At 49.3% G+C, this 24103-nt stretch overlaps 1 protein-coding gene and 1 long non-coding RNA gene across 3 annotated transcripts in view; one reads left to right on the forward strand and one right to left on the reverse strand.

Moving 5' to 3' along the window:
• CDK12 (cyclin dependent kinase 12) overlaps positions 1-18680 on the forward strand; it is a 75873-nt gene extending 57193 nt beyond the window's left edge. The window contains exons 17-19 of the mRNA XM_054709849.1: positions 4859-5015; positions 15795-15889; positions 18264-18680. The gene's annotated coding sequence lies outside the window, so the exon portion shown is untranslated. The remainder of the gene's footprint in view (positions 1-4858; positions 5016-15794; positions 15890-18263) is intronic.
• LOC129147485 (uncharacterized) lies at positions 9760-22588 on the reverse strand. 2 transcript variants are annotated; one of them, XR_008554853.1, is made up of 4 exons: positions 22519-22588; positions 22274-22415; positions 14334-14434; positions 9760-9979 (listed from the first exon to the last, which is right to left on the reverse strand). It is a non-coding gene; the product is annotated as an uncharacterized LOC129147485 (long non-coding RNA). The 2 variants fall into 2 exon arrangements; XR_008554854.1 differs by having other exon boundaries at positions 22504-22555.
• Between the last annotated feature and the right edge of the window lie 1515 nt (positions 22589-24103).

The following is a 24103-nucleotide window of genomic DNA, read 5'->3' on the forward strand; positions in this document are numbered from 1 at the left end:
GCAGATAGGATTTGGGCAACAGGGGGTACCCTTTCCCCAACATAGAGGTCAGAAAGACCCCAAGAGAGCCTGAGAATGGGACCTAAGAAACCAAAAGAATTCTAAGTACCACTTGTTCTTCCTTAAAAATGGCCTGAGACCTTGAACACTTTGCCCTAGTGACCTGATTCTCAGTACATTCCCAGCTGAACTTGGGAAAGCCCCCCTAGCTATAGGCACTGAACAACTTGCATAGGTGCTTCTCTCCCTCAGGGTGTAGCATCCTCCAGCTGTCCACTCCACTGTCTCCCTGCTTCTAAGACAGTCACATTTTAGCTCAGAGGGTGGGGCCACCTGTGCTTTTCAGAGAAAAAAAAAATCTTACAATTGTTTTAAGAGAAGTAGCTTTGTTAGTGAGAGAGTGTTGGTGAGAGGACCTAGAAGACAGAGAGTGGGAAAGTTCCGCCTTCTGTGCCCCCAGCACAAACCTGCAGAGCTCAAGATGGTCTGATAGTTATTTGCAGCCTGAGTGGGTAGAGGATACCCCAGGACACTCCAGGGCTCTGGGCCAAAAAAAGGTGTCAGAAAGCAGGATGGGGAGGGAGGCTGCTTTGGCCCATGAGCCTCATACTGACCTCACACCATGTAATGGCTCTGCTAGGGATTCAAGTGGCCATGGAGCCCTTATGGGGATGAGGCACCACACAGTTGCGCCTCAGTCTCCATGAGCCCTTCCAGGCTGAACAGGCTAAGGGAGATGACAGAGGTTCTGCTCCTCCCTCCTACCCCCATGCCCGAGGGCCCCTCCCCAGGAGGACAGCTTGATTAAACAGTCGGTGCTGCTGGAATTACTGCACAGCTGGCGCTCCCCCCAGCACCCCGAGCAGAGCAGCAGCGCAGATTAAAATCTCCAATTAGCGTTAAAGTGAAGTGAGGAGGTACTGAGGCTGCCAAGGAGGCCAGGCGGGGGCCCTGAGTCGGCAAACCACCCCCATTCCTGCCTGGATTCTGAGTGCCACCCTTAGTCATCCCTTCTTTCCTAGCTCCTCTCCCAACAGCTCTTGGTGCCCGTTAGCTTTGCATTGCCTGGGGCCGGAGGACTTTACCAGGAAAGGGGGGGGGGGGCGGCGGGCAGGGGTACATGCTGACAAAATTCTGGGGACATAGTAAGTGTGGAAGAGAATGAGAGTTATCAGTGCTCGTCAAGGGAGATACCCTACTCACAGCCTGCCAGGTAGCCAGGTCAAGGTGCCTTCACAATACTGCTGTCCCTTTTTGACTAGAGAAAGGGCAAACAAAACAAGTCTTTTCAGACCCTCTTAACTTATAAGGTGCTGGGGGATGTAGTGCCAACACCGTTGTTCATCCTTGTATATTTTATCCTATCTGACCCATTTGCTCCCACCCAAATTATGGCTCCTTCCTTCCTCCCTCCCTCCATTCTTTTCTCAGTTTTCCTGTGGGCAGGGGTAGGCACAGCCTGGCTTGGGAACATTGCCATGCCCTGCCACCTGGGTCCCAGCCGCCTCTTCTTTTCTTTGCAATGTCGGAAAGAGCAGTGATATGCCAAGAATGGAGGCCTCAGACTCTCCCAACCCCTGAACATCACACCCCCACCTAAGGGCCCTCTACCATTTACACTTCTGCCCTTCACCCACTCAGCCCAGAAGGAGGGCAGCACAGCTAGCCATGCCCTTTGACTTCCCTCTGCCCCTTTAAGGGAAATGGAAGTGGGTACCCAGCTGACTGAACTAACTCACACCTCCAGAAATTAGACATCAGGGCACAGTGCCACCCTCCCAGGCTGGCACATGCTACCCTGGCAGAGGTTCAAATAGTACCCCCCCCCACTGCCATACCCCCACTCCTATGTCTTCCTCTTCTCTCTCCCTCGTTCTTCTTCTCTCTCTCTCTCTTTTTTTCTCAGCTCAAAGCACAGCTGAGCCTTAAGGGGGGCGGGGGGGACCAAGCTGGGGCAAGGGGGGTGGAGAGCTCCAATAGCACGTTTTCACCTGCCATTTAATTGGATGTATTTTTAATTAATGGGACCTCAGGGACCAACATGAGACAATCTGATCTCTGAATAGGGACAGGGGAGGGATCGGGTAAGGGAGGAGGATTGGGCCACTGGGTGCGGTTACCGGGAACCCAGGCCCATCAATCACTGGCCACTTTGCGTTCTGGCATGGAGAATAGTGAGGTGGAGGAAGAGGGGAGGCACTGAGGAGTGCCAGGATTTACCCCCAACTGCCAGGAGCTTCAAAAAGGATGGAACTGTACCGGTTGACTCAGGCCTGGGGCCCAAAATTGCAGCCAGAATATTAGGTAAGGCTGTTTTCTTGCTCCCAGGATTTTGTCCAGTTGGGCTTGTCCCAGTGAGTGCTATAACATGAAGTGAAAGGAAGGTGGGGACAGAACTTTGAAGAGAGGACAAGAGCTGGGGGCCTTAGAACCAGAGACTGTGGTGAGAGAGAGGATAAGGGCAGGGTTCAGAGATATTTCTGTACGTTTAGACATGAAATAAGTGCCATGGAGATTACATGCAAAACAGCATGCAAATGAGGTCTGTGCCTTTGGGGTATGAATCATAGAACCTTACTGTTGCAAGGAAGAGAACTTGGAGCTCATCTTGCTGAACTCTTAATTTTATAGTTGTGGAAACAGAGAGCCAGAGATGGGAAATCAGTTGAATCCTGTCCTGGTGTTGTTTTGTGTTCCTGGATTTGGAGAGTTCCTAAAGGTACATAGGTAGGGTGTGGGGAGGAAAGTCAGGGAGGAGTGTCGGCAGGATATTACTCTCTACTGCTTGGAGTCTCTTGTCTCTGGCCTCTGAGTCTTGGAAGCAACTCAGGGGAGTAAGGCAGGTGCACTACTCGGGGACATTGCCCTTATACAGCCTATTCCAAAGATTATCTGATGTATTCCCTTGCTTCCAGGCAGACAGATCCCACTCCACCCCCACTTCCATGGGATTTTACCGTATTTTATAAGGTCCACAGAGAAGGAAATGCACCAACTACCTCAGTTCCTTGACCTAGAAATAAATCCCTCAGTGATTACTAAATATTGAGCTTTTTTGTTGTTGAGATTTTTATCACAAGTTTCCCTGCTGCAATATAAGCTGCTAGAGAAAATTAAGCCCCCCCCCCACTCCAAAAAAAAAGTACTGAGGAGTGGTCTTATACCCGTTATCCATGTCTAAGCTGAGAACAGAGATGGAAATGAAACTGCGGGCTCTGAAGGCTGTCAGAAATGCCCCTGCCCCGTATTCATGTGGTGCCATGGCCCCGAGCTCTCAGCCAGGCCCATCTGGCTCTGTGTGGTGTTGGCCCACACTGGAGAAAAGGGCACCTTTCCTGCTGTCCCATCCCCACCTCCTGCTTCCTTCACTATCCAGACACGAGGGTTGAGAAGGGAGAGCAGGGAGGAGAAAAGGGACTTTCCGCAGGTTACCAGAGGTGGCTTTTCCTGGCATCTTCTTCCTTCCTCAAAACATTTAACATTCTTTGTTCTGTGCTTCATGAGACTAAGTTGGGGTTAGGGCAAGAATGGGCAGAGAGCTTGGAAAGCAGTGTGGGTAGAAACTTGGTCACACCCTCCAGGCCCCCAACACCTTCCCCACTCCCAGAATTATCTTTTCTCTATCTTAGTCCCCATTTTATATCCTCAAAGGCCCTGGGCAAGAGCAGGATATTCCTTTCTAAGTGTCCCCAGCCTCACCCTGCCCTATCCTTAGACCCTCAGGATCACCTTCTTGGCTGTCTGATTCTCTGCCTTCTCTACTGCTAGCAAGTTAAGAAGGGCCCCCTCAAGTCCCCCTAAACAGTCTGGAAAGAATCCTTCCAGCTCCCCCACTGCTTCTGAGGGCCTGCAGGGGGTAGGGATAGAGTAGGAAAACTGTGCCAGGGAGTTGGAAAGGGAGATTTTCTTGGGGAGATCAGGAAGAAGCCTGAAACTGGGGAGAAGATAGGGAAAATTTGGGTACTAAGAGGCCTGTAGTCCCTCTTGTGAAGCTGATTGCCTAACGTAGGGCAGGCTGTTCATATTGAATATTTTTCAGGGGATTTATTAGGGTGGCTCCTGTTTACAGAGCCTCTGTTTCTCCTCTGAAACACAGAGCAGTGGGGAAGGCAGCCGGCTCTCTGCTTTAGCACAGAGCACATGCTGAGGTCTCTTGCACTCCTTTGCTCACTCATCTCAAGGTGTATGTGTGTTGCAGGTTCCTAGCAATAAAGAATGGGGCTCTGGGACCCTTCGGGTGCATATCTGCTTGGCTGGAGTAGGGGGAGGGAGAAGGCTGCTGGCAGCTCAGCTGAGCTCAAGGTTTTGGTGACTCATAGTGGTGGGAGGGAGGGGGGCAGGCTCATGAACACAACAGGGGGAAGGGGGCCCAGGCCTGTTAGGGCTCTCTTTTGCCTATTTCTCCCCCACTCTGAGCTCTGTGGATAAAGGTCTCTTATCTGGATTGTGGGGGCTCCGAGAGGCCCTAGCTATGAAGGAAGAGAGGGAAATGGGAAAGAGTACAGGAGAAGCTAAGCATCCCAGTGAGAGGCTTCAGTGAGGCAAGGATAGGAGGGGCCAATTATTCTTGCTCTTATTGTAACCATTGGCTGCACAGAAGGTACTGGGCATCCACATGTGCTAGACAGCTCAGGGCTCCTGGGAATCATCCAGAAGAGGGGCTTCCCAGGCAGACAAAGCTCCTTCTTCCAGCCCTCACTTGCCTGCTCAGAGCTCTTGGTACCCAGCTGACACCGCATGACTTGGGAATTTATGTTTTTTAAAAACATTATTATAAGACTACTTGGTCTCTGTACTCTCTTCCCTGGAAATAGGCACCATGATCCTCAAAGGTGCTGATTCTCTCTCTCTCTTACAGGCCAGGTTGGCAGTGTGCATCTTCTCCATCCTTTCTGAATCAGGGGAATGATAGGGTGCTATATTTGAGATCACAGCAGCAGGAAGGGACCAGGAGTTGGACCAAGAGAACCAGCCATGCCTTTGACCACAGTGCCAGAGGCCTTGTTTCAGCAAAGGTAAGCAAGGATCCAAATACACAATAATTAATATCCTCCCTCTAAACTCAGAGAAGGATGGGCTAAGAGGAGGGGACTTCTCTGACAGAGTCCAAGTACTCAATCTGCCTATTTCTCTTGCTTTCTTTGCTGGTGACTCTGCTTGCTAGCTGGGGAGAGGGGCTCTGCTGGGATGCTCCTGAAGCTCCAGAGATGGATTTGGTTTGAGATAGGAAGAGACCAACTGCCCTTTATGTAGGAACATGGGACTAGCTCCACTCCCCAGCTCTCCCTGACAGCATCAGGAGCTCTGGTATAATAGTAGCGGTGTGAGGGGGTGCACCCGGTGCAGTGAGGTGTAAGAAGGAGTGAGAGAGTGAGTGAGAGAAATATAAGAATCACTCCTCAATACCATATGCTTCTCCTCTTTCTCAAACCTCTCCTTAGCCCTTCTTATCGTCCACCTCCCTTCATTCAGCTCCACTCCTGGCCATTTCATCCCCTCCAAATAAGGACTTGGTAAGTAGTTGCCTGTTCCCTATACTTTTCTCCCTCTTGCTCTCCTTCTCTCCTCCCAACACCCACTCAAGAGTTATCCTACTTGAACTCGTTCCACCAGGATCTGAACCCAGAGTCCCTAGTCTCTGCTACTCCCCTGACTCTGAGACTGCCACTCTGAAACTGACCCATCAACACTCATCCTCCCCACAAGGATAGCCAGGCCAAGACTGGTATGTCCACTGGTACCAAGGGCCCTGACCCGAAGCAGAGGGCAGCCCTAGGGGTACTGTGGCGCCCGGCCCTAAATGCGTGTATGCCTGTGCATTGGGCACACTGGTTTATTAGTGTTATTTCAGCATTGTGATGCAGAGAGAGTAAGTGTAACAGCTGCTCCTTGCTTGCAGTGTTTATTGTTACCTAGAGACAACCTCCTGGCTTTTTCCCAGCTCCCCCTCCCCCCTAGCCCAGCCCCCTCCTTGCCAACAGTCCTATTCTCCCCACACTGATGGGAAATTTATAGCTTGCCCATACCATGCCTTTAACCCTCTCCTATCCATAGGATAGGTGGTGAAGGAAGCCAAAGTGAACAGTGGGTATGCTTGGCCCCAGAAGGACAGAATAGTGTATGGAGGAGGGAAGGATGAAGAGAGGGAGGGGTAAGATTTCCCTTCCTCAGTCTGCATCCAAACTCAGGCTTCAGTTGCCCTCCTGGCTCTCATGTTGAGAGAAAGAGCTTTAGACCTAGCCTTGGGATCCCAACATCCTTCTCACATGATTATTCTCTTCTCCGGGCATCTCTAAGGCCCCCAGTTGGACTGCCTCGTCCTGAGCAAGTTCAGCGAGGTAGTACTGAAATAGGAGGAATAAATACTGAGTGGCAGAACCCAGCCCCCTCCTTTCTGTAGAGATGTCATGTCAAGATAGACAAGAGGCTCTGGCATGAGGGATGCCGGCCAGACCTCCACAGCTAGGTAGATGTCAAACGCAAAGCTGGCTGCTGAGCCTGGTAGGAAAAACTGCCCACCTTAACTTCACCTGTTCCCGGCACTAAGATCCTGAGGGACTCCCAGGCCATCTTCCAAGCTGGTCTCCTTGGTCTGGTTAGGCTATTTCTTTCTGCTTTTCTTCCTGGCCCATTTTCTCTTGCTTATCTTTGCTTTGATACTTTGGGGCAGACCCACGAGACCAAAGGGACTGAAGTGTCTTAGTCATGGCCTCAACAGAACTGGGGAAGGAGAAGCTCCTCTATCCCCTCCTGACCTAGACCTTTCATGGAGGGGCACCATGTCAGGTATTCACCGTCTCCACTGCAAACGAGGGAAAAGGATCAGATTTCAGCAGAAAGTTTTGAGGTTAGATATCTGGAAAAACTCATGGGATATAAGACTTCAGAATGGGCCTACTTCTCTTCAGAGATTTTGCTTCTGCCTGGATGGATTTAGGTCTTTGTCTACTACCCAACGGGCATTGGAAGAACAGGGTTACTTTTCTGGGGCTCCTCCAGATGTGAGCCTCAGTGCAATCACAGTACACCCTTTTCAGTCCTTCGAAATGTAGTATGTGTTGCCCTGGCTGGTTTGGCTCAGTGGATAGAGCATCAGCCTGTGGACTGAGGGGTCCCAGGTTCGATTCCGGTCGGGGGCACATGCCCGGGTTATGGGCTCGATCCCCAGTTGGGGGCATGCAGGAGACAGCCGATCAGTGGTTCTCTCTCATCATTGATGTTTTTATCTCTCCCTCTCCCTTCTTCTCTGAAATCAATAAAAATATATTTTAAAAAATAATAAAAATAATAATAAATGTAATATGTGTTAATTAGACAGCCTTGGGTTCCAGTGATAGTGCTGCCATTTATCAGCTGTGCCACTTTGGTGAGTCACTTAACCGCTTTGAGCCCTACTTTCCTTGTCTGAAATGCAGATGAACAACCTCTTAAGGCTGTGGAGAGAATATAGTGAAATAATGTGTGTAAAACACCTAGGACAGTGCCTGATACTCATTCAAAAAGGGTTGATGCAATAAGTGTCTATTACTTTTATCGAGTCAGCAGGACTGACATTGCTTCAAAGACTCCATGATTATAGTCCAATATGTGTATATTCATATTCTGGGGAGAAGTCCATAGTTTTCTTCATGGTGTGGAACCAGGGTTGGCTGTCTTCTGGAAAGGAAAGTTCCAATCCCTTGACTCATACTCCCCAGTAAGTCAGTTCCCCCATTCCCATTCCTCTCAAGCCAGGAGCACCTTAGACGGTGTTCTGCCTGGAAGTACATCTTTGACTCGGGTAGAGCTGGGAGAGACAGCCATTAGGGTACCTGGCAACATCTAGTGTTCGCCAGGCACCTTGTAGTGTAAGTACATTTATCCACATGAGCTCTTTTGATACCCAGACATCCCAGTAAAGTGAACTACCATTTATTGAGTGCCTACATTGTGCTGGGTGTGTATTTTTAAACTGTTTCAAGTCTATAGAATATTTCATTATCTTGATAGGCCATGATTTATAAGGCTCACCTCCTATTTTTAATCCTTTAGATATTTTTGCTCTTTTAAATAATACCACAACAAACATCCTAACACATAAAACTTCATGCATTTTTAAAAATATATATTTTATTGATTTTTCACAGAGAGGAAGGGAGAGGGATAGAGAGCTAGAAACATCGATGAGAGAGAAACATCGACCAGCTGCCTCCTGCACACCCCCCACCGGGGGATGTGCCCGCAACCAATGTACATGCCCTTGACCGGAATCGAACCTGGGACCTTCCAGTCCGCAGACCAACGCTCTATCCACTGAGCCAAACCGGTTTCGGCTTCATGCAGTTTTTATAGTAAATTCCAAGAAGTGAAATTATTGGGTCAACAGATACAAATGGCCCCCCATGGTTATGATCATTTTATTGATATACCCTAATGAGAATAATATTTTTTAATCTTTCTCTTTGGAATCCTGCAATGGAAACACAAGGGCAGCCTCTTCTTCCTTCTATACCCAGCAGAGACATTAATAATCTATCATAGCTCTTTTTAATCGAGGTAATTATAGATTCACATGCAGTTGTAAGAAACAATACATTTTTAAAAGATCCTGCCCTGACCGGTTTGGCTCAGTGGATAGAGCGTCGGCCTGCGGACTCAAGGGTCCCAGGTTTGATTCCGGTCAAGGACATGTACCTTGGTTGCGGATACATACCCAGTAGGGAGTGTGCAGGAGGCAGCTGATTGATGTTTCTTTCTCATCGATGTTTCTAACCTCTATCCCTCTCCCTTCCTCTCTGTAAAAAAATCAATCAAATATATTTAAAAATAAAATAAAATAAAAGATCACTTATACATTTTTCCTACTGTCACCCAATAGTAAAAAAATATCACAACCAAAATATTGACATTGATACAATCCACTAATCTTATTTAGATTTAACCAGTTTTACTTGTTTGTGTGTGTGTGTGTGTGCGCGCTATGTAATTTTATTACCTGTATAAATTTGAATATCTATCACTACAGTCACGATACTGAACAGTTTCAATACCACAAGTATTCCTCATGTTGCCCTTTTATAATCATGCCCACCTTACCCCTCCTCAATCCCTATCCTCCACTTCTAAAATTTTGTCACTTCAAAAATGGAGTTATACACTATGCAACTTTTTAGGATTAGCTTTTTTCACTCAGCATGATTCCATCTATGTTTTTATATGTATCAATAGCTTGGTCCTTTTATTTATTTCATGATGTGGATGTACCACAGTTTAACCATTCACCTGTTAAAGAATACTTTCCCCAGCAGGAGTGGCTCAATTGGGGCATAAGCCTGTACACCAAAAGGTTGCCAGTTCAATTCTTGGTCAGGGCACACACCTGGGTTTCTGATTTGATTCCTGTTGGGGTATGTAGGGAAGGCAACTGATCACTGTTTCTCTCTCACATCCATCTCTCTCGCTCTCTCTCTCTCTCTCTCACAGCATGTCTACGAATGAGGATTAAAAAAAGAATGCTTTGTACTCATTAGGAATTAATGAAGTAGCTCATTTTACTTGGTGTGCTGAGTGTTTTATATTCAGAGTTATTAAGCTTCTTAATCTTTCAGACATGGCACTATTATTTCCATTTCATAGACTAGGAAAAATGAGGCTCATAGTAAATGATTTTCCACTATCACATTCTATTAAATGGCAAAGAAGATACCTTGGAACCCAAGATAGTAGGGCTCTTTCGTTATACCAGGCTTCCTCAGACCTTGACTAAGGTTGCTGGGAAAAGGGTGTGTTGGAAGAGAGCTGTTGGAGGCACGAAGAACACTGGAGCATCTTGGGTCAATCCAGGTCATCACAGCTAACTTTGGTTCGTAGGTTAGAAGAGCAGCAGTGTCATTGAGCAGGCACAATGAGGCATGTGTCTTGGAAATTGTTTTCCCTTTGCCAGGGAAGAACAGGCTGAAGTGGACGGAGCCCACAGGCCATCTGCCCACAGACCCGAGGCCTGGAATGGGAAAGGGAGGATCCACCCTTCGGTTGTCTATCAGAGAATGAGGAGGCAAGATACTCCTTGGAAATATGAAGTTGAATATATCCCTTTACAGGTCTAAGGAAAATGAGCCTATGACAAAAAGTGAGCTCTCTGTGCTCTAACCGGTTTGGCTCAGTGGATAGAACGTCGGCCTGCGGACTGAAAGGTCCCAGGCTCGATTCCGGTCAAGGGCATGTACCTTGGTTGTGGGCACATCCCCAGTAGGGGGTGTGCAGGAGGCAGCTGATCTTTGTTTCTCTCTCATCGATGCTTCTAACTCTCTATCCCTCTCCTTCCTCTCTGTAAAAAATCAATAAAATATATATTTTTAAAAAGTGAGCTCTCTATTCTGGAGGAGTAAGGGAGATGTAGCACCTTTTTATTTGGTTGTGGTGAGGGGAACTACAGTTCATTTCCACATGTACTACACCTTGGGCAGTCTCAGTGTCTGGAACAAGGTACAGGGGGCAAACAGAGTGGGAGGTAAAACACCAGTCCAGTGTTTAGTCCTGACTTCACCACTGCTCTTCCCCTCCAACTAAGTCAGGAGTTGTAGAAATCATTTGGTCTGACCTGAGCCTCTGGTCACTGGTTGAAGCTGACAGGTAGAAACCTGAGTTGGCCCAGACATGATGGATGGTAGAGATGCCACCTTGCAGGGGAGAAGGTTTGGCTCCTTTCTTGGGGGCTGTATCTGGCCAAAGGTTGCCTCCTCCCACCTCTTGCTGGAACTGGCTCTTTTATAGTTGATGTTACTCTTGCTCCCTTGGCCCTATTCTAGTGATTGTGGACTCATAATAATTTTCCCTATCTACTTATGGCTCCAGAACTGGGCTGACTGCACATATTACTCTTCTCCATCTCCCTTGGCCCATCAAAAATGGCACATGTTCTCACAGTGGCGCCCGCCATCCTTACCAAGTAATTCCAGCCATGTGAGGAAAACACGGAGGCCTTCAGGATTTATGGGGACTATACTGCATTGAAACAACCAGAGATATCCATTCTGCATCTGCCTTTTGGTTGGAAGTTCTTAGACACAAGGGAGACCACTCTTTACTAGCTCTTGTCCCCACTGAGATTTCCTGATTGTCAGAGGTCCTGACGTGGCTGGGAGAGCTCTCTTCCCTTGCAGCCAAGATGGCTCCTAACCAGGAAATCTCAGGACCCTGCTTACTCCCTTTCTCTGGCTGCCTCTCTACTCCAGGTCTCCTTCTCTCTTGTCACCACTCCCTTCCCATTCCTCCTTTCTCCTCTCTCTCTCAGCAAGTTTTTTATGTGATTACAGGCACTGCATGGTAATTAGTGCTAAACTCATTTGCACAACTACAGTTAATTGGCTACAACAATTAATTAATGTGTTGGAAATTTGGCACTGGAAAAAAAAAGTTTGTCATCAAAATAAGGGCAAAAAATTGTAGAGTAAGGTACCCATAAAAATTGAGGGCAGGCTTCAAAAGCCCAGCTGGGCCTCAAACTTCAGGCTGGCCTCAGATGCCTTCCCACTCTCAACTTCAACACATTTTCCTTCTTCCTCTTTCTTTTTTTTTTTCTCTTCCTTTTCCCCCCTCTATTTCTCTTCTCTTCTCTCTCTCTCTCTTTACAACTTAAGCAAACTCATTTCCCTGATAAAATATAGCATGACTAATGGCTAGAGCATGTAAAAATCATTGGGAAAATGTCCTTGGAAGACGAATGCATTTTCAGCAGAATAATTAACTTAATTAACAAATTCACATGCATATTCATCAGGCTATTAATGTCTTCTCGGCTCAGCTTGATGAACATTGCGGTAATAACCATCTCATTTACATACTGCATTCTACTGCGATCCAAAACAGAGACAACATACAGGCGTATACACACACACACATACACTTGCACAAATACACACAACATGCTTGGGCTGCTTTGATCTCCAGGTTGGCTGTGAGAGAGTGTGTGAGTGTGTGTCTGTGTGTAGGAACCCCGACTGGGTGGTATGATCTTTAGAGGGTCATGAGTGAGGTAGAGTAGCAATGTCCATATGTGGATTTAAGAAAACAAATTCATTCATATTCTCTCTCTCTCTCTCTCTCTCTCTCTCTCTCTCTCTCTCTCTCTCTCTCTCTCACTCTGCCTCTTTTTCCTTGTTTCCTTTCCCCTGTGTCATTTTCTTCTCTTGCACCCCCCACCCCCCAGTCTCTCTAGGGAAAAACTTGGTATCTGTGCCAACTTTTTCTCCCCTCCCCTCCTCCCTTTCTCTCCTCCTTCCCTTCTTGCAACTGCTGCCAGCCGGCATCAGCACCGAATTGCCATCTCCTTGAGCTCTCTGTGGAGCAATCTCAGAGAGCAGTAAGGTGTGACGCGGGGCTCTGCCGGCTTCGCAGCACCGCCTGCGGAAAGAGCGCAGGATGGCGGAGGAAGATTAAGAGAAATCTCGAGCAGGGCTCCGCTGCCATTGGTGTGTGCAAATGCCGAGGAGGAAGGGAGAGGGAGAGCAAGGAGGGGGGTGTAGAAAGGGCGGGGTGGTGGTGGTTGTGGGGAGACCAGCAGCTGTCGGCCTAATTCTTCTAACACTCTGCTTGTGGTCATATTAGAAAAACAGATTATGCCCCTTGGTGCCACTCACTTATACTTGACATACGTTAATGTTCTATATCTCCATTCTCTGGTCTTGACAACAATGGACTTCAGGTCAAGGAGGAAGGGGGTCAGGGTGGCCAAGGGGCACAAACGATTCTACTCCCTCATTCTCTCCTGACCTCCAACCCCAGTCTGTACTACCCCTTTAGAAAGCAAGCCTGGACCAGAATTTGCATCCCATGCCACCGTTTGGCCCTGCTTTTTGCAGCCCCTGGGAAGATGAGAGGTCAGAGGACACCTGGAAGCCCTTTTCCCTGAAAAGTCACTGCCCCTTTAGTCTTAACAGGTAACATTAGGGAGAAGACAGACCAGCCTGGTGGCATCCCCTCCTCTAACCTTTCTATGGGCCCTCCCCCTCAAATCAGAAGTTGGAGGTCAGAGAAAGAGGTCCATGATAGTGCTCCCTGAGAGGGCTACAGAGAAGTCATAAGCAAAACAAGGCCAGGATTGTTTCTGGGTTGCTATGGAAACCAGGTTCCCTCCTCCTGGCAGGAAGGGAGGGCTGCCTGAGGCCTTCCTCCTTCCACCAATCCTGAAGGCTGTAAAGGCGGAGTTTGCTAAGGCCTGGGGAATCTTGGAGGACAAACCAACCATTCCCAGCAGCCTGCCTGCCAGACCACAGCCCTTTGACTTCCACCTTCCCTACCCTCTCACCCCAAAATTCAGTCAAAGGAAGCTTTTCCTCAGTGCCTCGTCCTCTATGGAGACCTGTTGCTTAGCAACCACTAGTGCCTTCTTCCTAATAACTTGCAGGGATTGTGAGATATAATATGTCTCTATATTCAGTTTCCCTTCCCTGTCTATTTATATTTAATAACCAAAGCCCTGTCTTGGGTTCCCTTGGCACCTGTTTTAGAGGGAGTAAGCTGCATCGTGAAGTTACACCTAAGGAAGAACTTCCAAACAGGGAAGAGTGGGAGAAAACACAGGAGTAGATAGGGCGGCTGTGGAATCTTTTTTTTTTTTTTTTAAGTGTAGGTGGTGGTGGTGGGGGGAGTATTTAGAACTTGGAATGTGGGGAGGGGATGTCCACAGGGATTCCCAAGGGTCTGTTCAGGACCTGGAGTAGACCCTAACAGCTGCTTCCTCGTTGACCTTTTCCACTCCCCACACCCTGGCCTGCCCCTCCTTCCTAAACTTCCAGTCTAGAGCCCTCTCATATTTCTGTATGTGGGAGGCCTGTCCCTCTGAGAATGCCTAGTTTCCTAGTGTTTGCATGTTGGTATCCAGGAAGGGGGCTGTGTCAGTGTATGTCCAACAAGGCCTGGGTATCTCCCAAAGTTTTCCAGTCAGTCAGGAAACCTGAATCTGAGTCCCCTCTTCTTATTCTCCTGTGATCCTGGTTATTCCCTCATTCTATCCTTTGTTGATTCATCGGCAGATCAGTAATAATAATAGCCCTGGCCAGTATGTGCAGTCATTAGAGTGTCGGCCCATGGACAGAAGGGCCTTGGGTTCGATTCCTGGTCAAGGGCATGCACCTCGGTTGCAGGTTTGATCCCCAGCCCTGGTCAGGCGCATGTAGGAGGCAACCAATCGACATGACTCTCTCACACTGATGTTTCTCTCCCTCCTCCCCCCTCCCTCCCTCCTTTGCACTCTCCCTAAAAGTCAGTGGAGCCCAGCTGGTGTGGCTCCTTTGGTTGAGCATTGTCCCAGGCACCAGGAGGTTGCTGGTTTGATTCCCAGTCAGGCCACATACCTGGGTTGCCAGCTAGATCCTCGGTAGGGGGCGTGCAAAAGCAGCCGATTGATGTGATGTTTCTCATCGATGTTTTTATCTCTCCTTTTCCCTTCCTCTCTCTGAAATCAAAAAAATATATATATTTTTTAAAATCAATGGAAAAAATATCCTCAGGTGAGGATTAACAACAATAAATAAATAAATTATAATAGTGGACTTTAGTGAGATAAGTTTAAAGTAATATGTAAAAGGAAACACTCTGAAAACTGTCAAATTTAACTAAAATATTATTTTAAGGTCTGGAAAAGGTTTGACTGCTGGGAAGAGGAAGGCATCATGAATCCAGCCTAGCCCTAGGCTTAGGAATGCCATTAGTTTTTTGGCCAGAGGGGTATGATTATTTGCCCTCCGGTTGGTGGGGTGGGAGCTATATATCAAAATCAAACACAAAGCTGTCTAGGGAGAGTAGCACACAGTGTCCCCATATCTTCCCCACCTCCAGTCCCAAACTCTGACCACTAGTCTTCAGTAGCCCTGCCGATACCCCACCCTGAACCCTCCATCCTTCTGGGTCAGCACCTTCACTGCATTCATGCCAGCTCACAGACTGTACAGTTTCACCCTTCATACCCCCCTTCCCAGCACCTCCTCCAACCCAGCCTTCTGTGTGAGACAGATGGGGTGTCTGCGATGGAAAAGGCTCTGGGCTCTACGCCGCCTTGGGTGGGCAGCCCGCCTCCCCATCTCCCCACTACTCCCCCTCTCCCTACCTAAGACACTCAGATTCACCCCGGGCAACTTTGGGAGCTCCTGAGGATTCCAACTCTTACTTCTCAGACTCAGCCCCAGAAGCAAGGCCAGAATGAAATCTTTCTAAGACCTAGACCCCAGCCCCTCTTCGTGGAAGACCAATGCAAAGGAGGAATTAGGTTTGGGAACGGTAGGGCTCCTTGTGAAGGGACTAATGTGAAGAGGCAGGGCAAGGCCCAGAGTCTCTCCCTGAGGACTGATGGCTGGGGTTTGCGGCCTGAGTTGACAGAGAAGGCTGAGCCTCAGCAACTCCTTTGTTCCAAAAATCTGGGGTCCCTGAAGGGAGGCTTAGCTTGGGGAGGGGGAGAAAGAGAACTAACATTACAGAGCACCAACTGTGAGCCAGGCATGATGCCAGAGTCTTTCCTTACCTGTAGTCACAACTAGCAGGTAGGAGTCAGGATGAATAGGTGTCTCATGAGCTCTCAGCATCTCTCGGCAGAGTTGACCACCTCCTCGCTGATTCTATGATGTCACTGCCAATACTCCTACCACTCTGGCTGCTCTTTCTCTGTCTCCTTTGCAAGCTCATCCTTAACTCCTTAGACTCAGCCAAGTCCCCTGACTGTATACTTTCATGGTACTACATATCCTTTCAGAGCACTTAGCACAGTTATTTCACACTTATTTGTGCAGCCATTTGAATAATGATCCTGTTTCCCCCACCAGATGGAAAGTTCCATGAGGACAATGACCACGACTGTCTGTGTTCACCGGTGTGCTCCCATTGCCCAGTACAGTGCCTGGCATAAAGCAGCTGTTTGGTAAATATTTGTTGAATGAATGAATAAATGACAAAATGATATCTCTGTCCTAAACTCAACTTCTTAGCCACTCTCTCACTCCAGAGCTAACTCACCCCCAATGTGTGCACCAGGGAACAGGGTGCCTGCAGGTCATCTCATTCTGGTAAAAAGCCATCAGGACAGGACTAGTCCCAGTTCCAAGGTATGGTATGGGGCCTCTGCCCTCCTAATACCTGGCCCTGCCCGCCTGTTCTCTAACTTCTCCAGGGATTGAGAGAATTCAAAATCCCAACAACTTCTCCCTGTATTGGGGCCTGAAATCCCTCGTGAGCTTGAAGGGAGGAGTTCTATCAGAGAAGGTTGTCCCTCTTTTCTACCTTAGCTGAGATTGCAGAGACCCCTCTGCCACCCCTCTGTTTGCTTCTGTCCTCTTCCCCTGGACTTCAGGGAAGGGGTTGGTTTGAACAAGTGGGAGGGATAGATGGTAAAGCCGGCCAAGCTGCTTGTTTGTTGACAGGGCTGGTGACAAGCCTCCGCCAAGGGACTGGAGCAGAGGAACACAGGACCCAGCACCTCAAGTCCTTTGGGACTACACTCTCTAGACCAGGCGTCCTCAAACTACGGCCCGTGGGCCACATGCAGGTGTTTTTGTCGTTTTGTTTTTTTACTTCAAAATAAGATATGTGCAGTGTGCATAGGAATTTGTTCATAGTTTTTTTTTTTAAAATATTTTTATTGATTTCAGAAAGGAAGGGAGAGGGAGAGAAAGATAGAAACATCAATTATGAGAGAATCATTGATTGATTGCCTCCTGCACGCCCCCAACTAGGGATCGAGGCCGCAACCCAGGCATATGCCCTTGACCGGAATCGAACCCGGGTCCCTTCAGTCCGCAGGCCGACACTCTATCCAGTGAGCCAACCCAGCTAGGTCTCATAGTTTTTTTTTTAAACTATAGTCCGGACCTCCAACGGTCTGAGGGACAGTGAACTGGCCCCCTATTTAAAAAATTTGAGGACCCCTGCTCTAGACCCTCGGAAGCAGGGAGTGGATTTGTCTGGGAAGTGGCCAGCCTTCAGCCCAGGCCTTCATCTGCACCTTTCTGCTGCCCTTGCCGTCTGACCTCAAAATTAAAGTGAGGGCAGCCCCTTGCTCTCCCTGGCCACTCCCTATTTTAGCCAATGCCCAGCCCAGAACATCTCTTCCACCCAGCTGAGCACTAATATCTAGTTCTCACAGCTGCCTCTCATCCAGTGCCCTTATCCTGACAGTGCCTCTCCGCACTCAGGTATCTGGGGTCATAGATCTAGAGTCCACTCCAGACAGTGTTTCTCTCTCTGACCCTACCTGTTCTCTGGGCCCCTAATGAAGTAGGTCAACTCAGGCTGTGGGCCAAGTCCTTGTGTCCTCATCAAAGACAACATCTGTCTCCTCAAAGATGATAATTCTTCAGGGAAGGGGATGAGACAGGCACAGGAGAGAAACCTCCATCCTGCCCGGGCCCTCACCCCAGATTCCACTGCAGGCACAGATTGAGGGTGAGGGCCAAGACAGCCACAGAGGCCTACACTCATACATGCCCCTGCACAGGCCTTCATGCCTGAGCCCCCAAATATGTGGGCCCCTCCTGGGCTCACCCAGCTACCTGTGCTGCTGCTGCTGCTGCCAAGCCAGCCTTCTTTTATTCATGCGTTGTTTTATTGCTGGCAAATGCTGCTGCTTGCTGCTGTTAGAGGCGTTCCTGCCAAATCCATCCCAACATCTTGGCCTGGCATCAGGGCGGCATGCTAATGTGGAAATTTAAAGAGCCGCTCAGTTTTAAATCGGAATTTTAAATGAGCAGCAGTGCTCCTGAGGGACCCAGGCAAAATTGAACAGTATCTGATCCACCCTTCCTACTCCCACTCCCATAGAATCACCCTACTTCCTCCCCTCTGCTCCTCTTGACTTGGACATTAGATGAGGGAGTGGCATGGGACACACTAGGGCAGTGGTCGGCAAACTCATTAGTCAACAGAACCAAATATCAACAGTACAACGATTAAATTTCTTCTGAAAGCCAAATTTTTTAAACTTAAACTTCTTCTAACGCCCTTCTTCAAAATAGACTCGCCCAGGCCGTGGTATTTTGTGGAAGAGCCACACTCAAGGGGCCAAAGAGCCGCATGTGGCTCGTGAGCCGCAGTTTGCCAACCACGGCACTAGGGCAAGAAAGAGTTGGTACAAGATGGAGTCCTCTAGGCCAGTAATGGGCTGACATTCCCCGACTCAGGACCAAGGAGGGATCCACTGCTTGCTATCATGGGAAAATGGAGGCAGGGACTCTCCACACAAGGGCGTAGAGCTGGGGATGGTGAAACTGATGTGCCTACCCCACTTCCCATTTTACCAGGAAACAAGAAGAGAAGGCCCAGAGCAGAGAAGAGGGAAGGTGGAATTCCACGAAGACACTCATGTGCAACATGCAGTTGTGTGGACTGGGATATGTGCACACAGCTGTGCATGCAGGTCAGGATGTTTGCTGAGGCGTCATGTAGCACATCTACACACAGCCCACGCATCACCTATGTATGCAGAGAAATTATTCATATATGCAGGGCAGTCTTTCTTCCCATATCCAGGCCCCTGTCCTAACCGGAGCAAGCTGATTTTTGTAAGTTGCTAGCCTGAGCTGTGCTCCAGGTTTTCCCATAAATCCTAATGCACTAACATTCCTAGCTCCTGGAATCTACCTTGAGTCCGCCATGGTGGTGACAGAGCCCCACAGCAACTCTGGGGCACTGAAACTCATTTTGTGCATTGTTGTGGCTAGAGTATGGTGCCTTCTCTGGTGGCCGTCAGATGACAGGCTCCGACCTCTCATCTGGGAGAGGTCGCCTTGCTTTCAGAGGGAAGAATGGGCTAATGGGAGGTGAGAGAGGCAGAAGCTGTACCTGTCTGTGACCCCCTTTCCTCTTTACCTGTCTCCAGGAAACAGATGGCCCCTCATTATAAAACAAAACATATATTGTGCCCTGGCTGGTTGCTCAGTGGTTAGAGCATTATCCCATGGACCAAAGGGTCGAGGGTTTGATTCCTTGTCAAGGGCATGTACCTTGGTTGCAGTTTCGATCCCTAGCCCTATCGGGGCACATTCAGGAGGCAAGCAATTGATGTCTGTCTGTTTCTCTCTCTTTCCTTTTCTCCCTTCCTCCCTTCCTTCCTCTCTTCCCCTCCATCCCTTCCACTCTTTCTAAAAATCAATGGGAAAAAATGTCCTCGGGTAAGGATTAAAAAAAAGAAGAAGAAGAAAACATATTGAGTGCCTACCCTCAAGGAGACAGTGTGCTTAGTTTAGCACAGGGCCTCACAATTTTCTGGGCTGGGTTGATGACAGCCCCAAGAATCTGGATGGACCCTCAGCCATCCCATTGGAGGATCCACAATAACTTCCATGGCAACCTCTACCTCACCAATGTAAGGCTGCCAAAGAATGCTCCCTGACCTTCCCCAGGATTCCTCCTCCCTCAAAGAAGGAGCCAGCTCCTTTATGGGCTGGTGTGGCTGCCAGCCAAGAGGCTCAGGGCAGGCCTGGGGCATGCAGCTGGCAGCTGCCCACCAGATCCCCAAGGAGCACCTTCCTCCCCCACTCCATAGCCCCATTCAGATGGCCCCTGGGCTGCAGGGAGTTAGAGCTCCCTGCTCCCCATTTCCAGAGTAAACCTCAAGCTAGAAAGCCCATCATCTTCCTTTCTACTGTAACCTGTTCCAAGATCCTCCACACAGGTACTTCTTCCAGGCAGGACCAAACAGTTAATACAGTAGGGTTGAGCTGGGACTAGGTAAGGGGCCTTGAGGAGTGAGACAGGGGCTAGAATTATGGGAGAAGTTCCTGAGGTCAAGAGATGGATGAGGAAGAACTCAATGGCAGTGAGAGTTTGGCAGGTGGGGGTGGAGACATGAAGTGAAGGGGCTGAGTGAATCTGCCTCTCATCTAATTAGCAACATGTAAATAATATGCAAATAACCCCCTCTTTGTTTAGAGACCACAGGGTCTGTGCTTTTTGGAAGTAGGCTACAGAGGGACCACCAAGCAGTTTCTCGGAGACCCTCATACATGGGATACTCAGGCTCAACATAGAGACCACGGTGCCGCCATCATGTTGTAGCTTCTTCGCTGGATGGACTCACTTTCTGTAGGCCTCAATTTCCCTGTGTGTGAGATGGACTGGATGGACCCCAAGGCTTCTCTCCAGTACTGACAGTCTAGGGTTCTCTGATCAGGGGCCCAGCCAGAGGAATTATTCCATTCTGGGCTGGAAACTACTTAGCTCTCTTGCCCCTGCTGTCCATCTCGGCAGTTCTGTCATGATACCCCCCACATCCCAATGCACCTGCCATTGCAAACATGTGAACAGTTTCCTGAAGGCAATGTGCTCTCCTACTCACTGCCTTTACCCACACTATTTCCTCTACTTGGAATATCCTTCCTGCTTTAGTCCCTTACCTGGCTAACTCCTTCTCTAACTCCAGCAGCCTTACTACATTACCCTTCCACCTTTTGGACATTCCTGTGTATTGTTTCTTTGTATTATTTCCCACTAGAGTGTGAATTCCTAAAGAGCAGGTACTAGGTTTTGTTCAAGATGGAATCTCCACCTAGGCCTGGTAGTTCCATTGGTTAGAGCATCATCCTGATACTCTAAGGTTGCAGGTTTGATCCCCAGTCAGGGCACATACAAGAGTCAACCAATGAATGCATAAATAAGTGGAACAACAAATCTCTCCCTCTTTCTCTCTCTCCCCCCCTCCCCCCGCTCCTTCCCTCTCTCTGAAATCAATAATAACAATAATAAAAAGACAAAATCTCCAATGTAAGTGTATTCATTTCCCAAGGCTGCTGTAATAAATCACCACAACCTTGGTGTCTTAAAACAACAAATCTATTCTCACATTTCTGGAGGAAGGTAGTCCAACATCAGTTTCACTGCACCAAAATCAAGAGGTTGTCAGGACTCTGCATGCTCTCTCTGGAGGCTCTAAGGGAGAATCTGTTCTTTCAGCTTGTAGGGGCTGCTGGCATCCTTTGCTTGCAGTTGCATCACCCCAATTTCTGCCTCTGTCTTCACTCCTCCTGCTACTCTTCTGTGTGTATAATGTCCCTCTACATCTCTCTTACAAGGACACTTGTGGTGGCATTTAGAGCCCAGCCAGATGATCCAGGCAAAGTAACCTCTCATCCCAAGATTCTTAGCTTAATCACATCTGCAAAAGCCCTTTTCCAAGATAAGGTAACATTCACAGGTTCTGGGGATTAGGATGTAGACATATCTTTGGGAGCCATCATTAGACTACCAAAATAAGCAAAGGCACCTTTAAGTTTGTTAAGCATCTACTACTTGATAAGCATCTACCATGTGCCAGACACCATACATACATTTTACATTTTTCTCACTGCATTTAAGTCTCCCAATAACCCTGAAAGGTAGATAATAATGCCTCCACTTTACAGATGAGGAAACTGAATGAGGCTCAGGGAGACTGAGTCACCTGTTCAAGCTCACTTAGCTGGTAAGTGACAGAGCCAGGATTAGAAACCAGATGGGCTTGACTCCAAAGCCAGCATGATTTTTGCCTCACCAAAAGCCTTCAAGCCTACCCCAGGCTCTGGCTCAAATTTCTGACCTGAGTGAATGTGCAGAAACAGAGAGGTGGACAAGGGAAGGAAAGATGAGGCCCAGCCTTCTTACTGGTATTGACTCAAGCTTTTTTTTTGCCAAAGCCCTCTTACCACCACCCCTAAACCTCCCCCACCACCTCTGACCCCTTGTTTAAGGAGCCTGGAATCTCCTCCAGTTTGCAGCTCCATGCCAACTACTGCTGCCCGGAGGGTGGCACAGTGCCTGGACTTCAGGCAAAAGATATATCACAGAACCAGAGGGATCTCTGGGGTCACGTCTTTTACCCCTCTGTCCATATAGAGACCCACAGGACAGGGCAGACAGGGTCAGGGTAGTGGGCAGCAGAAGGGAAAATTAGCCATCTCTTCCCTTAGCTACCCTTTCTCCTCGCTTCTTACACAATTTGTGTTGGGAAGTCCTCACCGAAGTCAGACCTTCCAGACATCATGCTGTAATGAAAGCTGGCCAGAATCAGATTGTCCAAGACTGTCCAAACCATAAAACGAGATTTTGGCTAAGTACCTTCACCTCTCTGGGCTTCTAATTCTTCATCTTTAAAATGGGATCGATAACGATGATAATTATAATACCCATCTCACAGGGCTGTTGGGATAATAACAGTCCGGGAAAGAAGCGTCTAACTCACCTGGAGCAAGGGAGGTGCTGTGGGGATCTTTTGTAACAGCCCCTCAGCCCTCCAGCCGAAGCCCCGTTATACTGGGTAACACAGGGCTTTGCTCACCTCAGCCAGTCTGGTCCGCCTTGCGCGCTAGACTGTGAACTCCTCTTGGCAGGACCTTGTTCATTTTTTAATCACCGCTCCTTCTCCCCATTGTCTAACCCGCCTTGGGCACGTAGGATTGTAGGCTCGTTGTAGGCTCGATCTACACTTGACAAATAAACAAGTGAGGGCATCAGTTGGACCCGCAAGTCCCAGGAGGCACAGAGCCTGACTCCCTCCCACCCACCCACCCTTTTGGGCAGGACCCCTTTCCCCTGGGCTCCAGGAGTTGGCGGCGAGGAAAGGATGTTCTGCAGCTTTAAGATTCCTCTTGGGCGTCCCGGTTGCCAAGGCGCGGTTGTCAGGGGCCTGCTCCGAGCTGCGTCCGGCTTCGGCATACCGGCTCCTCGCTGCCGCCGCTGCCGCCCGCCGCCGCCGCCGGGCCGCGCCGGGCTCCGCTCTTCCGAACCGTCTGGCGGACTTGGCACCGGCCCCGACTCCTCAGTGCCCCCGCGGTGCGTGGCAGGCTGCGGCTTCATTATCCTGATTGATTCCTCCTGCTCCCGGACACCGTGGGGGCCCCGGCCAAGGAAGGGGGGAAGAGGCGGCATCTGCGGGCCCCTTTCTGGGCCCTCGCTCCCAGCCGCGCTTCGCTCTTTGGCCTGCCGGCCCTCGGTGTTCTGCTGCTGGCCTCTGGGCCAGGCAAGGAGGGAGGGCCAGGCCGGACTTTGCCGCCGCCCCCCCCCCCCCCCCCCATGCCATCCCCCAAACCCGATGGGCAGGGAGAGCGCCAAGAAGGAGCGGAACTGTCTGGGGCTTAGTGTTGGGGGCCGAGCTGCCAGCCCTGGGCCACAGAAGCAGCGTGGGTTTCTGTCTCGGGGCCTGCCCTCTGCAAATGCTTTGGGCCTTTCCCGGGAGGACATGGAAGGCTGTGAAGGGAGCACAGTGATAGACTGAGAACTTCGAACTTCGGGAGAATAAGCCTTTGCCAATCGGGAAAGGTGACATCTTTGAGGAACATTGATCACGTGGGCCAAGGCCCTATGGCACGTGTCTGATCACATGCCTCCCAGGTTGCCTTCTTAAGTACAGTTCTCAGGGGAAGCAGGGACAGGGTCTGCCAAAACAACAGGACCCAGCAAGGAGCTGAGCTTAAAGGAAGACCAGAGGCCTCTGTAGTTAAAGAACCTGGTCCCAAATCTAGCAGGGGGTGTGGTCTGGCCACAAAATCGTCCCCCCCCTCCCCCTCCAGGAAACCAAACACTGAGGTGAGGCCTCAGGGGAAAGAGCACCTGGGAACCTGGGATCGTCTTCCTAGTTCTGCCACTGGATTTCTGACCTGGACAAGTCCCTTTACTATTCTTAGCCTTGGTTTACTCATTTGCAAAATGGCGTTAAGACCTCTCTGACAGTTGTCAATGGCTAAATGGGATAATGATGGCAGGGCCCTACCTAAGTTATCGGGCAAAAAAGGAGAAAAGGGGGTGAGAAGCAGGCTTCTATCTCTGCTGCTGTGTTGGGTACCCTCCTGTCTCCTTGAAGGAGGTAACTTTCCTCCATATGCCTAAATCCCTTTGAGTAGAAGATGGCATGGAACCTTCCAGCCAAAGCTGCTTCCTTGTCAGCGTAGAGGGGCAAAACTGCTGCCCACCTCACTGGCATGGCGTGGATTTAATTTCTCCGTTCACATCAGGCTCTGCACCCCTCCTGTCTCTCTGGCTCTCTGTGAGGCCTTCCTCTCTGTAAGCCCTGACCGTCTCCCTCCAGTGCCTCTGTCCTGTCCTGTTCAAGGGTCAGATCTGGGAAATGTCCTGTACAAACTTGGCCCTTTTGGCTAACTCCAACCTTTCG

This window comes from Eptesicus fuscus, chromosome 20 (assembly GCF_027574615.1).
Source record: "Eptesicus fuscus isolate TK198812 chromosome 20, DD_ASM_mEF_20220401, whole genome shotgun sequence".
In the NCBI taxonomy this organism is placed as follows: Eukaryota; Metazoa; Chordata; class Mammalia; order Chiroptera; family Vespertilionidae; genus Eptesicus; species Eptesicus fuscus.